At 51.0% G+C, this 10,961-nt stretch overlaps 1 protein-coding gene across 29 annotated transcripts in view; it reads left to right on the forward strand.

Annotated features, from left to right (window-relative positions):
* The window catches only part of Plekha6 (pleckstrin homology domain containing A6), a 139,162-nt gene that overhangs the window by 61,910 nt on the left and 66,291 nt on the right, over window positions 1-10,961 (forward strand). The window contains exon 1 of one of the 29 annotated variants that reach the window (XM_015986739.3): window positions 1,097-1,275. The exons of the other annotated variants lie outside the window; for them this stretch is intronic. The gene's annotated coding sequence lies outside the window, so the exon portion shown is untranslated. Of the gene's footprint in view, window positions 1-1,096; window positions 1,276-10,961 lie in introns of those variants that run through there. 29 annotated transcript variants of the gene reach the window in all.

The following is a 10,961-nucleotide window of genomic DNA, read 5'->3' on the forward strand; positions in this document are numbered from 1 at the left end:
TATGAGAGACAGCTGCAGGGAGATCTGCAATGTGAGCCTGTGACCTTGGCCTGCAGATCAAAGATTTCCCCCGGCAGACATGAAGCATTGCATGGCCACCACTGTGCCAGGGGGACTCAGGAGGTCACCAGGCCGACCGTCAGAAAGCCGATGGAGAAACATGAAACCAGCCCTGAAGAAGCAGTAAACAGAGGCAACTCAAGAGACTCTTCTTGAGTCAGAAGAAAACCAGTAACGCCAAGTGCGGAGTTGTGATGGGGAGGGACCCTGGGTAGCTACTGAGTGTCTAGTGCGCACCTCCTGCCCGAAGCACGCTCTTACCGAACTGTTACTGTGAGGTGGCATCATTAACATCGCTTTATAGATGAAGAGATTCGGAATCAGAGAAGTCAAGGGGCCACTCCCCCAGATCATCAAGGAGAGTATCTGGCTTTAAAGGCTTCTCTTTCCCTTCTGCCAGCCAGGAATGCCGAGTTGGGCCGGCAGGTCGTCCCCAGCTGTGCCGGGCCACTTCATTTCTGGCTTCCACATCTGTCACCCTGACCCCTGACGGCTACAGTCTTTTGCTTGCTTGTGTTTTGTGTGCAAACCTAAGGAAAGGGATGGCCCTAGGAGGGTGCTGTCAGACCCACGTCTAGAACCAGATCCGTAAAAGGACATTCTTCCTTGATACAAACTAAGAAAGTCTCCAGAACGCTGCTTTGAAGCTGGGCGTTTGGCGAGCACCGTTACAGCTGTGGCCACTTCGGTACCTGGACCTGAGCTGCTGGTGGGAGAGCGGCAGACCGTGCCTGGCAGGGCTCTCTCTCTCTCTCTCTCTCTCTCTCTCTCTCTCTCTCTCTCTCTCTCTCTCTCTCTCTCTCTCTCCTTGCTCAGCTTGCTTTCGGGAGCTGCTGCTGCTGCAGCTAGGGGTTTGTCTGGTTCTCTGGAGCAAGCCCGAAGCACCGGAAGGCGGCGGTAGGCGGCAGGCCAAGGAGCAGAGGCGTGTATGTAGGGCCAGGCCAACCTGCAGCTTCAGATTCCACACACCACTTTCTCAAGAGACTTTCTCTCAGGTTTTCAGCCAGTGTTTCTTCAGTTAGCCCTGGAGGAGCGAGCTGATGCCGGAGTCTTGCATGGAGGCTGGGGAGATTCTTCCTTTCAGGGCGCTTTCTCTTTCTCGTGGGAGCTGAAGCCAAGGCAGCTGTGACAGCGGCCAGCATGGCCAGGGCACTTTTCTCCTCCTCAGTCAGCGCTCCGCGTCTCTCAGCCGGGTTCTGAGTCTCAGCATGGAAGGTAAAATTAGGGGTCTTGGGGGTCTTAGCTAGGAAGGACTGGGGGGACTACCCAAACCTTTTAGGGAACACCAGAGACAGGATTATGTCACAGTCAGGGGGTGTCCATCCACAGCAAGGACACAAGTTCCCTTTCACCCCTTCCCCTTTCAGATGTCCCCTCTTTCCCTCCTAACAAATACACTCCTATACCCCTCATCCTTGGAGTCTCCCATGGAGATGTCTAATTTCTGGAATGAAATAGGAATATTTCTGTGCTTGGGGTAGGGATCACAGAGGGACTTCACAGAGGTGGGTCGGTACCGGAGTGTCCAGTGAACTCATGTCCCCGGGTGAGCTTCGGGGCGGCAGGCACTTGGTTCCCCTCTGGTGCAGCTAACCCACCCGGGTGGCTTCTGGCACGCTCTCCACGTACAGTTAGTTTGAAGCAGCTGGAGGCGTCAGAGCCGTGACGGACAAGTGCCGGCAGCGCTTTCTTCTCGGTGCAGGGCAGGAGGGAGGCCAGTGCCTTAGGTGGGTGGCTGGCGTCGGGCCTGGAGGCAGATATTTGGATGGGAAGGTGATCGGTGGCAGAGGGTGAGGCGGGCTGAATGCCGCTCTGGGTTTGTGTGTTCTCAGCTGCAAGGGGGCAGAGCGCGGAGAACCACCTAGTATAGTCGCTGACGGGCAGGCAGCTTTGGTCCGCTGCCAAGGCCCATTTGAGCAGCGACTGACCTTGTGGGCAGCACAGGCTGTGAGGAAGGACTTAGCAGGGCTCCGGCGGCTGGCGTGGTGGGTGGGACAGAATGAATGCGGCTCAGCAAGAGCAGGGAGGTGGGTTCTGCAAAGCAGATTTGGGGGTGATGGGACAGGCCTTGCGAAAGCCAGAGACAGACCTGGAATGGTTGGGAAGGACTAGGACAGGGTGCAGAGGAACCCCCAACTCTGATGTTCTAAAGTTGCAACCACCCAGGGGATCTCTGCTCCCTGTGGAGATGTAATCTGGAACTGCAAACCAGGGTTGCCTGCTGCCTTTGAGGAAATAGATGTGTGATAGGCGGTGTGGGTCTGGCATTTTGAACACATGAACTCAGTGCCATTGAACTGGGTGGGAATAGGCTGGGGCAAACACACTGCTCTTCATTAACAGTGTAGTTAGCAGTCTGTATGCTGTGGTTGATTTCGAAGCTATGGGAATGTAAAGGAAATGTCCCTTATTTGTGTCACCAGCTTCTTCTATTAGAATCTCCAGTGTTGACTGCTGTGTAGACGCTGCTGTGGATGGTCCTGGCCCATGGGTAGCAGTAACAATCGTTGGTTGTTATCAGTCTTCCAGTTCAGACCCACAGCACTGTGTCCACACTGCTGTCCTAGCCGGTGCGGGGCATCAGCACTGGGTGTCCACACTGCTGTCCTAGCCAGTGTGGGCATACATTCTCAGCCCTCCCTCTCCTGGCACTGCATTCGGTACAGGGTGGGTAGAGATGGAAAGGATCTCTGTCTAATGCAGGGAGCACCCGTTCCCCAGTGCAGATCCGGAAGACGCTGGAAGATGCTGCTGCCGCCCTATAAGCCAGTGGGAAGGAGCAGACTCGAGATCCGGCTCCTAACCATTGTGCTAGTGCTGGTGCACGTCCCCTGGTCACTCTCAGCTCTCAGCTTTGTGGTTTTTATCTTCAGCACAGTGGCTGCACCTCAGTCTACTGCTATTTCAGCCAGCGATTGCGGCTCTGCAGTTACTGGCCTGCTTCTCTGGCAGTGGCTTGGCCAACCCAGCCGCAGCCCAGCAGCAACTCTGTTCCCAAAGACACCAGCTCTGCCGCTGCCACTGAAGGTAGCTTTACCTGAATCTCTATCGTTCTGTTTATACATGTTCTAAATATTCTATTATAAATAAAACTTGAAATTCAAAGGCTGGGTTGAGTAGCAACTCGCTAGCCTTCTCTCCTTGCTGGTATCTCCCAAAGAGAGTGCCCTTCCGCTCTGCCTTGCCTCTCCAAATCTTCTGGTGTGTCCCTCTATCTCTTCCAGATGCCCTCTGATGCTCTGATTACTTTTGTTAACTAGTTGCTAACACAGCCTCCTGAACCAAGGTTAATTTTATTTATTAATAAATAAATAAATAAATTAATTAATTAATTAATGCAAATGCAGACTTGGGGTTCACAGTGTGATGGAATATCCCCCAACACAGCTTGATACTGTATGCACACCTCCCCACCCTAAGGAGAAGCTGCTTTAATAGGGTGGAGAAGCCTCTCCCCCTGAGGCCTCTGCCTGGGTCGTTTTGCTGAGGTGATGCTCGCTGCCACGCCCACAACCTACTGTACTGTCTTTAATTCTTCACCTGGGCCAAATTGTCTTTCTGTCTTCGACTTATTTTAACAGTCAAGAGGACGAAAAATGCAGGGGTTCACAGAAACATGGGGATCCCGGATGGAGATGGAGGCTCAGAGCATGCTTGTGGTAGACCACCCCCCCATATCCAGCACAGAGGGAGGTCTAAATCTCCAAAGTTTGGGGTCTTTTTCTTAATTTTTAGGCTCAAGCTAAAAACACATGGAGAGGTCATCTGTCCTTTGAGTCCCAAGATTTCAAGTTTTGGTCTTTGACAGTTAATACGGAAAGTGGGGAGACTGTACTTTTTTTCTTTTTAAGAAAGCAAAATGTGTTCTGTGTGAAGGACTTCTCCTAGTGATGGGAGATGTGTTAAAATATTCCGCCGAGGTTACAGCTTTCTGTCTTTTCATGGGTGGATGGTGAGAATAGATGGTAGCTGGGCTTTACAATTTCCTTATTTGGCAAAAACAGAAAGTTGGCAACCTTGTGTTGGTTCCTCAAATTTCAATTTTTCAAGTTTTACTGGCCCATGAAATCCAAAAATTTTGCCTCCAGGATTTTCTCTGAGCAGACCCTCTGATAAGGCCCCTGTGGGGCAGCCTCCTGCAGGCTGAGCCTCTGATCCTAGTCCAGCCCTTTTTTTCCCTGTGGCCCTCAAGCCTGATGAGCTCAAACGGAGTTTTGGCTTCCCCATTCCCAAGCTGAAGGAGGTCTCCTCTCCAGAACAAGGCCACTGGCCAGTTGTCAGCTCTTCCACGTCCTGAATGACACAAATGGAGACTTTCCTTTCCAAGCTCTGGACTGGGCCTTGCAGCTCTGGTTCACACAGCCGACTTTTGGAAACGATGACATCATCTATCCTTGGGAATCACCGAGGGGATTTGTGGATTGTATTTTGGGAGCAGCATAAGTCTGCACCTGGGGTCTTGGTGCCTAGTGTCAATCATGTAGAAACATCTCTTTAGTAGTCCGGGGAAGGGACATTTACAAAGATCAGTTCCCAGCCCTGAACCCTCAGCTTTTCTTGAGCTCTTGACTATAGACTCAAACTCTCCCAAACTCGAGGCTCCCGCAGGCACTAGAGTATCTGAATTACTCACCTTCTAAGGATTTAGGCCTGGAATTCCAACAAATCTGTGGGATTCCCCAGGCAGATCCCCAGCTACCAGAACCTCAGGCTTGTGGTTGCTCCGAACATGTGTGTGGACTTGTAGGAGCAGAAATGTTGGGGGAGATTAAGTTGGAACCACCCTGGAAATTGAACCAGGTGCTCTTTTTTGGGGTGCATCCTTGGGCCCTTCTTCAGAAACACAAGGTCAGGCTCTTCTAGTCCTAAAAAGCGGTTGAAGTTCCTAAATTAGGCAGGTTATGAAGTTGGGGGCGGGGTACGTGGTAGACAAGTTCTTCTGGGGTATAGACAAGTATGGCGAGCTGCCTGAGGTATCTAGGGCTCGGGTCCCAAGGCCAGAGAGTCCCTGCTCCACAGGTGCTCTGGAATGGTGATATGGGAAAGCCTAAACATGGAGCGTCTGGCAGATACTGTGGCTCCACTCCAGGTAGCTGACGTGGGGGGGCACGACATGGGAAGGGATCCAAGAATCGCACATGGAAGATCTCAGCCACTTGAGTACACAGCACAGCCTGCCAGGGCCTGTCTCAGGAGGAGGGCCAGTGATGGCAACGGGCACTTTGCTTAACTCATCTCTGGCCACTTCTATTGGTGGCTTTCTTCAAAAAGTCTTTCATGCCAGCCGAGTGTGGTGGCGCACGCCTTTAGTCTCTGCACTTGGAAGACAGAGGCAAGTGGCGCTCTGGGAGCTGGAGGCCAGCCTGGTTTACACAGTGAGTTCAAGCCAGGCAGAGATGCATAGTGAGAGCCTGCCTCAAAATAACAAAACAAATTAAAAAATCACTTTTAATTTGGATCCCCAGCCCCTTGCTGGGGTTGAGCCCAGGGCCTTCCTCCTGCTAGGAAAGTGCTCCACCATGGTGATCCATCTACTCTCAGATACTTAAAAGAAAAGAAAACATGTGAAGTCTATGTATGTGAGTGTTTCTGTGTGTGGGTGAGTGCAGGTACTTATAGAGCCCAGAAGAGGGTGTTACAGATAGTTATGAGCCACATGGCATGGATGCTGGGAACTGAACTCAGTTTTCCTGCAAGAGCAGTATGTGCTCTTAGCCATCTCTCCAGACGCCCAGACGAGTGTTGAGTTTGAGATAGGCTCTTACGATGCTACTCAGACTGACCTTGAACTTGATATGTAGCTTAGGGAGGCCTTGAACTTGTGATCCTCTTACTTTCCACTGTAATGGCTGGGGTACAGGCATACAATACCAAGCTTGGCTGATAAAGATTTCCCCTGACTTTGAATAGGTCTAGGAGACAGAGTCAGAGTCTAGCCATATTCTTGGAGATGAGAGTTTCTTCAAAGATGCTCAAGCTAGGATGGCAGATGTGTGAGCCATTCAGCATGGCTTCTTCTGAATGCCAAGGTCAGCAAGGGCCTGCCTTAGCTCTCTAAGCTTTGCCTTGGTATCTGAGGCTCCGCAGCTAGCGTAGTCTCTAACTCATGCATGATGTCAATCAAGCAACTCAGCCCTTCTGGCTTTGGATGCTTCTTCTGCATAGTAAGGGAACTGAATTTGATTGCCACCACCCCACTGTTAACGTAGTTCTCCATGTGCTAGACAGTGGGTCCTCCTCAGGGACTGCAGGAAGACTTCACTGTTCTACAAGGAGTGTATGCTGCCAGAGTTAAAATTCAGGTCATCTGTCCAATGATTATGTCTCTTAGGAGGATGGCTTGGGGTAGCAGGATGGAGCTAGGTATTGGACAGATCCAGGATCAGATCTGGGAAGACCATTGGGGTGACTAGGTCTCTAAGAAAGCTGATCACATACTAGTCATGAGGAAGTCCCTAAAATGTGTGACTAGAGCCAAGAGATTTGAGTAGAGGAATTGCCCAACACTCTGTGCTGCTATTGACTAGGGCAGGCTTCCCATATAAAAATCTCCTGGGGCCATGAGATGGCATCAGGAGAAACGTGCCAAACCTGTTCCACTGGATGTTGGCGTGTTTGGTCCCCACTCACCTGGGGAACACCCCATCTTCAGCACCTCCTAATGCTCAGAATCCCTTCCTCCTATTGGTCCAAGTTCCCACAAGCTCAGATCCCCCTTTTCTCAGTGTTTGCCATATTTGGGCCATTCATCCCCCGGGGATGCCCATAGGGTACAAACAGTTCAGATGAGGCCGTGGGAAGGTGGAGAGAGCACTGGATGCCCAATGAGGTGGGGAGCTGGGAGGCATGTCTGGAATCTTCAGGCATGTCTCTACCTGAGGTTCGACCAAATAACAGCATCACATTGCCTCTGCCAGCTCTGCTCAGGGTAGACAAGCAGCAGGCTTTTGTAAAGGGCTGGGCTTTGATTCTTCTCCCCAGCCCCATGCCAACTTGAATTCCAGAGAGCCAGCCCCAGGTCCCAGGAACCCAGAGACCCTCTCCAGGTTGGTGATAAGGCAGATGGCTGTCAGCATCTTTAGCTTAAATAACTCCGATGATTGCCCTGAAATCTCTGTCTGGGGGGAAGGACTTAGAGAAGAGGTTTACATAGCTCCCTGTTTCATTATATGACCTCTGCAGGGCCTGTGGATTTTAGGGTGATAGGTACAGTACATATTCTATACTATATAAAACCTCAGCAATCTGGATTAGCTTCCCAGTTGTTTTGCTTGCTTGCTTGTTTGTTTTTTGAGACAGGGTTTCTCTGTGTAGTCCTAGCTATCCTGGAACTCACTGTAGACCAGGTTAGCTTCGAACTCAGAGATCTACCTGCCTCTGCCTCCCAAGTGCTAGGGTTAAAGGCATGTGACCCCATGCCTGTCCTCCACCGTCGTTTAATGTATCTGTGGCAATACTGATCTCAAGAGTCACAGAAGTGGGATAGAGGCTGTAAGGAGACTCGGGCCAGGTCAGGTCATGGTTTGTTGCCAAATAGGTTCAAGTCTGGTTGGCATTCACTGCCAGCTGTATTAGGAAAAAGCCTTGTCTCAGGTGTTTGTGGATTTTGGAATGCCGTGAAGGCATTGTGACTGTATACTGCCTTGGGTAATCTTCTGGGTCGGAACTAATCTCCCCATTTCACAGATGAGGAAGCAGGGGCTTAGAGGGAATTAGGACTCTGCATAACGATGTTTGGTTGGTAAGGATCTGAGCTGTGATTCCAATCCAGGTCTATCTGTCAGGGAGCTGGGCATCTTCCTCTGTGGTGTGAATAGTATCTCTCTGGATATGAGTGGTGTGAATAGTATCTCTCTGGGTATGAGTGGGAGATTGCTGAGGGTGAGATGGGCATCCCTGGCTTGGCATCTTCCCCCATTGGGAAGGCAGTTTCTGATAGGCATCGTTTGTCGGTTTGTACATTGACTTCTGGGATCCCGGTAGTTAAAAAGCTCAGAAGAGGAGCCAAAGTTGAGCTCAGTTTGTGGCTTAGGAGAAGAACCCAGCAGGCTCTGTGGGGGCTGTGAGAGCCAGGAACAAGCGTGATCACGGGTAACGAGAGAAGAGCCATCGGCAGCGGAAACAGCTCTGTGCAGAACTACTAATGTGTCCTGTCTGGAGAAGTCTTGCATGGAGTAGGGCCATCTGTAGAGGCGTTTGCAAGCATCGCTATTCCCAGAGAAGCATGAGAGGGATCGAAATGGAGGGAATTCAATTAGAGGGTCTCACTGGTCTTCATTAGTGATGTGAAGAAAAACAGTCAGAGGAAGTGCTAATTCAATCTGGTGATGGCACAGCGTGCTTTTAACACTTCACTGGAAAGATGGACACTGCTCTGTTGTTTGGGCAGTGGTACAGGGGCAATAACACGGGTAACCTTCCTCACCTACCTTCTCAGGGCTGTCAGATGGCCAGTCCTATCTCCGGATTATTCTAGATCAGGCAAGCGTTGAACTCTGAATACTTAGGTCCCTGTGTTCATGGTATTTCTCTGTGCAAAGGAGCCTGCTTTAAGGGAACTTCAAGCAGTGTAAGGCCTAGCTGATCTGGAGAGGGTATGGGCTGGACTGTGTCTCTCACTAGGAAGATACTCAGTAGGAAAGATGGTAAGTTAGTTGCTATAGGAACAAAGAATGTCTGTTCCAGCCAATTGCAGAACAGAAAAGAGCGGTAGAGATCTCCTCGTAGGGGCTTTTGGATCATGGAGCTGGTAGCAGATAAACAGACCTCCCTAAAGAAGACTAGATGGGCAGATTGGACCCTGTGACCTGGGAGAATTGTGAGACTCAGAGACATCAGAGGACTCAGGATGCTAGACTCGTTCTCTCCGCAATAATGCTGCCCTCTGGGACTGCATCGCCAAGTTGTGTCCACTTACTGGCAGCCAGCCCAGAGTCTTTTGAGTATCAGTGACCTATCTGTCACTTTCTGTAGGGACTTCAGTTTACCTTTATAGCCATACCGATGTCTCCTGGGGCCAGCTCTCTCTGGAGCTTCCCTGACGCTTTTCTGTACTTCACAAGTCAGCCCACTTATTTTCTGACTCTTGCCATCTTCCTCCTTCTTTGCCGTTCCCATCCCAATTGCTTCTATTCTGTCCTCAGATCAGCCTTTGGTGCCAAGTCTAGGGGAGACGCTGGGCACTTTCCACTCTGTACCCCTCTACTAGCTGTGACTTCTGGGCCCAAGTTAGTAAAACTACTCAAAAGCAGCTTACATCTTGAAGGTTTAGTTATAGAAGCCTGGAGTGTTTCTCAGATCTCACTGTCAGAAATGATTGGACCCTGGGACAAATGAATCAAGAGGCTGGTTGTCTTAGGCTGCCTTGGGCTGTCTTGGGCTGTCATCTTGGGCTGTCTCAGGCTGTGTTGGGGCTGTCTCGAGCTGTGTTGGGGCTGTCTTGGGCTGTCTTGGGCTGTGTTGGGGCTGTCTTGGGCTGTGTTGGGGCTGTCTTGGGCTGTGTTGGGGCTGTCTTGGGCTGTGTTGGGGCTGTCTTGGGCTGTGTTGGGGCTGTCTTGGGCTGTGTTGGGGCTGTCTTGGGCTGTGTTGGGGCTGTGTTGGGGCTGTGTTGGGGCTGTCTCAGGCTGTGTTGGGGCTGTGTTGGGCTGTGTTGGGGCTGTCTCGGGCTGTGTTGGGGCTGTCTCAGGCTGTGTTGGGGCTGTGTTGGGCTGTGTTGGGCTGTGTTGGGGCTGTCTCGGGCTGTGTTGGGGCTGTCTTGGGCTGTCATCTTGGGATGTCTTAGGGGTGTCTTGGGCTGTGTTGGGGCTGTCTCGGGCTGTCATCTTGGGCTGTGTTGGGGCTGTCTTGGGCTGTTGTCATCTTAGGTTGTCTTGGGCTGTCATCTTGGGCTAGCTGTTGTTCCTCTGTGGGTGCTGGTTCTCTCCTGTCTCTTAGTGCAGGGAAGAATTTTATCCCCGTGGGCAGTCTACAGGAGGAGAAGATGGGAGAGTTTCCCTTTTGTGGACATGTTACCAGTAGAATCATTTGGAAGTAGAGTGGTCTCTTTCTCTCTCTACTGTGGTCTTCGCTCCCAGGGAGGAACTTAGGCCAGGTGAGATCAAGTGCCTACCCTGTGTCATCAAGTTAATGGTGCCAGGTTTCAGGAGCATGGCTATTACCATGGTGACTGTGGATGCTGTGACGGGGCAAGTCCTACAAGGTGGATTGGTCTCTACTCCTACATGGGTTTGGCTTGGAGAGTTTTCATGTCCCTAAGTAATCTTGCATGAGAATTTTTTGGACATCTACATACATGTACATAATGTATTCAAATCATCCTACCTCTGAAGGTGAGGACTTGGGCCTGGGGATTTGGAACCATTTCTCACTGGCTGTAGCCCTTCATCTGAAGGAACAGCAAAGAAGACAAAGCGCCTTTATTTGACTGTACCAGAAGCAGCAGAGAACACACTGCTAGATTTCCCTTTCCCACCCACAGCCGACTGTGGGCCATAAGAAAGGCGTGGAGGTTTGGACAAGTCAGGAGGGGGCTATGAGGTGGAGGAGGCCATCAGAAGGGCCCAGGCCAAGATATTCTCTTTTCTCTCTTCTCTGAACTCATAGACCTTGGAAGGCTGATAGTTCGAACCTGCAAAGGATCACAGGTCATTTTGAATTTCAACAATACCCAAACCACAGTGAGCCATGTGGAGAGGCTGAATTTCTGTTTCTTCCTTTTGGGTGGACCTATAGCCCCTGGGAGCCTGAGCTGGTGATGGCCATCATCTGTGTGGCTGGTGTTGTCGGAAGTATGGTGTAGTAGGTCAGTGAGCTTAGGACCTTTATACTGCCGGAGATATGGAGGCCAGAGAGGGATGAACTTGTCCTTAGTACCATGGGGCAACTGGCTCCCAGCATCGCTC

This window comes from Peromyscus maniculatus, chromosome 11 (assembly GCF_049852395.1).
Source record: "Peromyscus maniculatus bairdii isolate BWxNUB_F1_BW_parent chromosome 11, HU_Pman_BW_mat_3.1, whole genome shotgun sequence".
Lineage (NCBI taxonomy): Eukaryota > Metazoa > Chordata > Mammalia > Rodentia > Cricetidae > Peromyscus > Peromyscus maniculatus.